The sequence below is a fragment of the Somniosus microcephalus genome, chromosome 14 (genome assembly GCF_052327205.1).
Source record: "Somniosus microcephalus isolate GS21.2 chromosome 14, FLI_Smic_1.0, whole genome shotgun sequence".
Classification (NCBI taxonomy): Eukaryota; Metazoa; Chordata; class Chondrichthyes; order Squaliformes; family Somniosidae; genus Somniosus; species Somniosus microcephalus.
The window spans coordinates 102,335,796-102,341,795 of record NC_141000.1 but is presented as its reverse complement, the minus strand read 5'-3'; positions in this window follow the sequence as shown (position 1 = coordinate 102,341,795).

The following is a 6,000-nucleotide window of genomic DNA, read 5'->3' as shown; positions in this document are numbered from 1 at the left end:
AACATATAGGCCTAGAAATTCAGTAAGGCGCTGCCAGCTTTGCGGCCAGTTACCGCCCAAAGAGGGCTTCTGCGCCAATAGAGGAGTTTGCGCTGATATTCAGCGCAGCGGTAATGGCGGCGGTAGCCGTTAGCGCTGCGCCGGCACCGATGACGTCATCGGTGTGCGCAATGCCCCGGTTCCGCCCCGATACCGGCCCGACCCCCATATTTAGTTGCGGCCGCCTCTTCCGCAGCGGCCGCAAACAGCGATCAGAAAACGGGGCCGTCCTGTAGCCTTAGTGGGGCGCTTTAAGGTGGAGGTGCGGCCGGCCGCTTTTTCGGCGGCCGCCTGCCCGCACCTCCTTCCCCGGCCTCCTCCACCACCCGCCCCCCCCCGCGGCATTGCCGGCTGCTTTCCGTGAACCCGGCACTTCTCCGTGGTGCCGGGCTCATTTGCCGGCACTATCCAGCGGCGATCTCCCTGTTGCAGGCACCTCCCCCTTAAGAGAAGGAGGAGGCCTGCAGTACCGCAGCCTGCCGCTCCGCAGCGGGTGGTGCAGCGGCGCCTAGAGCGCTGAAATTCAGTTTCAGCGCCCCAAGCGGGGGCGGGCACACCCTGGAATAGCGCCCGGTTCCGACTTGGGGCGCAAAAACTGAATATCTGACGGGCGCAACTGGCTCCGCGCTCAGCGCTAACTTTTGGGCGCACGCCAGCTGGCGGGCCCAAAGTGAATTTCTAGGCCATACTCTATTTTAGTTGGGCATGGTAAAATGGTACTGGGAAAAGTCAGGGTGAAATAACACAATAAATATAAGCTACTTGTTTTTCAAACAGTTCCACTGATATGCCCCTTAGTTTGACCACAGAGGAATATGCTAGTATTGAAGTGTTTGTATTAGGTCAAGTCATATCCATGATATAGAATCATAGGCCGTGATTACTTGGGCGGCTCCGTGGTGGGCCGCGAGCCCGTTGTTGCCTTCATGCCGCTGCAAGGAAAGATTTTTCCGTAATGGTGCTTGTTAAGCCCACCCTGCGGGTTACCTGGCCAAATTAAAAGGTGCAGGTCTGGTGACATCAGCGCTGACGCGTTTGGTGCCAGTATATTTAAAGGGACCATGGCCCCATTTGATTTCATTTAGGACAGTTGAGCCTACTGATAGTGCTTCTTTGGCTGCAAGATGAGTTCACAGAGGCAGAGGGTTGCTCCTCGATTCTGCGATGACCCCCTCCATGTGCTTGTGGAGGGAATCAGAGCATGCAGGGAGATTCTCTTCTCTGCAAGTGGCCGCAAGAGACCTCCCCAGGAGTCCAAGGCTGCCTGGCGGCAGATAGCGGAGGAGGTGACAAACAGGTCTGTGGTGATGAGGACCTGGGTGCAGTGCCACAAGCACTTCAATGATCTTCTAAGATCAGGAAAGGTGAGTATAAAGCCACACTCACCTTCATGCTGCTGTGCCTCTCAACACATCCCCATCACTCTGCCTTCCCAACCCTACTCCTGCACATCCTTATTCACCCCAACACCCCTTGCACCTTCACCCATCCCTCTCTCTCTATCTACATTATCACATTCCCATCTTACTAAGCACCCCTCACACTCACCTTCATCCTAATGCAATCACACCCACTAACAACACACAAGGAGGCCACTTGGTATTGCCACCCCACTCCATCTTAGTCTCCCTCTAAAGATCTAACCCATCCATTCCATCACTCTTACTCAACCTTCTCTTCTTTTCCTCCTTGCAGGAAAAGAGAGCCCACAATAAGAGGGCGAGGGAGAGAACGGGAGGAGGCCCTCAATTGTTACCAATCCTCACCAGTGCAGAGGAGGCTGCCCTGGAGATTACTGGAGTGGTCGACCAGACGGAAGTGGGGGATGGAGAGAGGGGCTCATCAGAACAAACTGGTGACAGAATCAGTTTCCATACAGCTACGTGGCATTCATCAGTCACTCATATGGGCACGGATGCCAAGAGACATTGAATGCTCATCATGTGCATAATGGTATCTGTATGCAATCTACATATGATATATCTAACTGATCTCCTTACTCTCCCACAGGTCCATCAAGAGCCCCGCCGCCCCCCACTGTCCAGGAGGGAGAGAGAGAGGACTCCTCAGAGGAGCCTCCAGCCTCTGAGGGTGCAGTGTCACCTGAGACAAGGCAAGCCAGCACCAGCACAGATACACACACCTCGGTGGGGCCATCACGAGATAGAGTAGTGTTGTCATCTGGTGTCTCACGCAGCACATGTGAGCAAGAGCAGATGGTGGAGACAGGGTCAGCAGTGGAGACTCCTCGTCGGAGGGCACAGGTGTCTTCTAGCTCTGTTCAGCTGCATGCAGACGCTGAGCCTTGGGGGGCATTGAGAAAGAGGGCAATCCTGGAGCTGCAGGAACAAGTGCAGGAGGCTCTGACAGGTTTTGCGAGCACGGTGACTGCGAGTGTTCAGAGAATGGAGGAGTCCTTCTCCAACATGAGCACCACCGTGGTGCAGGCAATCACAGCTGTAGGTTCCTCCGATAGGATGGCCACCTTCATAGAGGACCTAATGCGCAGTCGCACGAGCACATGGTGTCTATGCAAAATAGATGGACATCTATGGAGGATAGATGGGCATCTATGGAAGATAGAAACCAGAGGCTCATAGATGTCCACTCTAGGAGGGATGCCAGTGTAGACGTGGGTCCTCATGGCCCCACTGATGTGCTCTCCAGCTCCTTGCTAGCAGAGAAGTGTGGTGGCCCATGAGAGGGATGGTGGTGGGAGGGGACATGGAAGTGGGGCTCCTCTCCAAGCACTCACACTTCTCCCCCCTTGCCAACCCCTCGGTCAGAGCCCCAGATGCCTCCCGGACATGGCAATGACCAAGTCTGCCCCTGCACAGTCGTAGAAAGAGCAGACTTTGGCGGGGCCCTCACAGGCTCCAAAACCCAGAGGATGACCACCAAAGGCATCTAAGCAGGCGCAGCAGGGAAGTGAGGAGGCTGACTCTACCTCTGCTAAAGTCACAGGGGTACCACCACGTAGAAGCACATGGAAAAGAAAGATGCCACACAAGCAGAGTTACAAGGGTAGTCACTTGGATTTTTTAAAAATGTTATTGTAATGTTTAGATTCAATTCACCTTTTGCATTAAATCATTTAATTTGAAAACTTTGCAGTCCTTGACAAATGTGTGAACGGTCAGGGCTACCTTAAGTGAAAAGAATGGACTGGTCATTGTAGGGATGCTTTATGGTGTTGCTGTGGGGTGATGCCAACCTGGCTATGCATGTACCAGCCATATGGCTGTGCTGCGTAAAGTTAAGTAAATCTGGCCATGATGAGGCCATCCCTGGCCTCACGGGCAGCAATGTGCTCGCGTACTGGTGGAAACTGGACCGCCGGTTCCTCCAGGTTTTCCTCATCCTCATCTTCCACCTTATGCTGCTCCTTCTCCTCTGAAGAGGATGTGCACTCTGCGCCTTGTTCCTCAAGCAGCGCTAATCCTCGCTGCTGCGCTATGTTGTGCAGGGCGCAGCAGACCATGATGATTCTGGAGACCCTGGCTGGCATGGAATGAAGGGCTCCTCCAGATCTGTTCAGGCATCTGAAGTGCATTTTGAGCAACCCTATTGTCTGCTCTATGACACTTCTGGTGGAGATGTGGCTTTGATTATAATATTTCTCAGCCTCATTTCTTGGCCTCCTTAAAGGTGTCATGAGCCACGTCTTCGTGGATAGCTCTTGTCTCCAAGCAGCCAGCCAGTAAGTCTGCTTGGAGGTGCGAAGAGCTGAGTGATGGTGGACGGGCGCAGGATGAAAGAGTTATGCCAGCTGCCAGGGAACTTGGCGCATACATGCATGATGATCTTCCTATGGTTGCAGACGAGCTGCACATTGAGGGAGTGGAAGCCCTTATGGTTGACAAAGACTGCTGGGTTATGATGGGGTGCCCTGATGGCCACGTGTGCAGTCGATGATGCCCTGCACCCGTGGGAAGCCAGCCAGTGCCGCAAAGCCCAGGGCACACTCAGTAACACTGGCTTCATCAGTGGAAAAGTTGGTATAATTGATGGACTTGTCAAAGGCGACATTGGTGACCTGTGTGATGCATCTGTTGGCGGCTGACTGCGAGATGCCGCAAATGTCTACTGCAGATGCCTGGAAGGAGCCTGAGGCGAAGAAGTTGAGGGCAATGGTGACTTTCACAGCTACTGGTAAGGCGTGTCCACCTGCTCCTCTGGGCTGCAGGTCTTGTTCCAGCAATCTGCAAATGTCTGTGATGAGCTGGCACGATAGCCTGAGCCTCCTTTGGCACTGCTGCTCAGTCATGTTGAGGAAGCTCAGCCTCTGCCTGTATACACTGTGTTGGGGGTTATGCCTCCGGTGCTGTGCAGCCCTGCGCTAATGCCCTCTGTCCTGTGCAGCATCAGGTGGTTGAGCAGAAAGTTGGTGGTCTTGTGGTTGGTGCTGCTGGTGTGCCTGGTTCTGCTGGTGTTGAGGCTGATCGTGGTCAAATTCTGAGGACTGAGGTGAGAGAGTATAAACCTTATTGTTAACAAGGTCATAATGACTTGAATTGCCTCCCCTGCCACTGTGTGTCGGGTCTGCTCAGCACTGACAGACTCGACATTTGGGAAAGGCGCGTGGTGGTGGTTTGACAGCGGGGTCCTGACCCGTGGTTAAAAAAAAAACTTTCCCACCCGACCCGCCACTGATCGCGCCCGCTAATCCCCCGGAAAATTCCCCGCATAGAATCATACAACACAGGCCATTCAGCCCATCGTGCCTTTGCCGGCTCTTTTGAGTTATCCAATTAGTCCCACTCCCCTGCTCTTTCCCCATAGCCCTGCAACTTTTCCCCCTTCAAGTATTTATCCAATTCCCTTTTGAAAGTTATTATTGAATCTGCTTCCACCACCCTTTCAGGCAGTGCTTTCCAGATCTTAACAACTTGCTGCGTAAAAAAAATCCTCCTCACCTCTGCTCTTTCTTTTGTCAATGACCTTAAATCTGTGTCCTCGGGTGTCCTATATGTAGCATATATTAATAAAATACTAGTCAATCTTCTGTGACATTGCACACTGGGAGTCAAGAGCAAGTGTAGCCTTCAGGTGAAGTGGGTTTAGAGGCCGAAGGATAATTGGACCAGGATGCACGGAGATACATATATATATACACACGTTTATTTATTGTTAGAACAACGCCGTGTTTATATATTTATAAAAGGATGGGAAAGGGTTGATAAAAACAGTTTCCAGTAGTTCAGGGGTCTAGAGCAAGGGGCCATAGATACAAGATTCAATGTAAGAAATTTAGAACAGAAGTTTCTTTACACAGAAAGTTGTGGCATTCACTTCCAGGATTACTTATTGAGGCAGAAACTACGCAAACACTCTAGATTAGATTGGATAGTTGGATGAAGGAAAAGGGGATGAAGGGATATTGGAACAGGGTGGATAAATGTCATCAGGACTATTTGCTTGCATGGAGGGTAAATGCCAACACGGGCTGGTTGGGCTGAATTGCCTGCTTCTGTGTTGTAACCTCTATATAATTCAGTCCACATTTTAAAACAATACATTTGTTCTTATTTTTATTCCATTATAAATTCCTTTGTCCACCAAGGTTCCCTATAATTTTTTTTTGTGCGCGGTGCCTTTAAATTTGCTGCACGGTACCTTCGAGGAACAGCTTGCGAGCGGCCTGCGCGGTAGCTTCCCGATTGCTGCACGGACACGCAGAGCTTAGAGGGAACATTGATGTCCACATCTATAATAGAAACTGCCTATGTAAGCTTGTCACACTGCAATTGTACGCTCCAGCTCATTGTGACACTACAGTGTCTCCATTTGCGGGGGAAGGGTATAGTTACAATGAGACAAGTTTACATAGGCAGTTTGCATTATAAGTGTGGACAGAGGAATTTATAATGGAAAAAGTTGACAGGAAGTGTGCACAAATATAAGAATTGTAAAATATTAGTAGATACATTGAGGTCCTTTCTTTTAGCTATTGGGAATTTT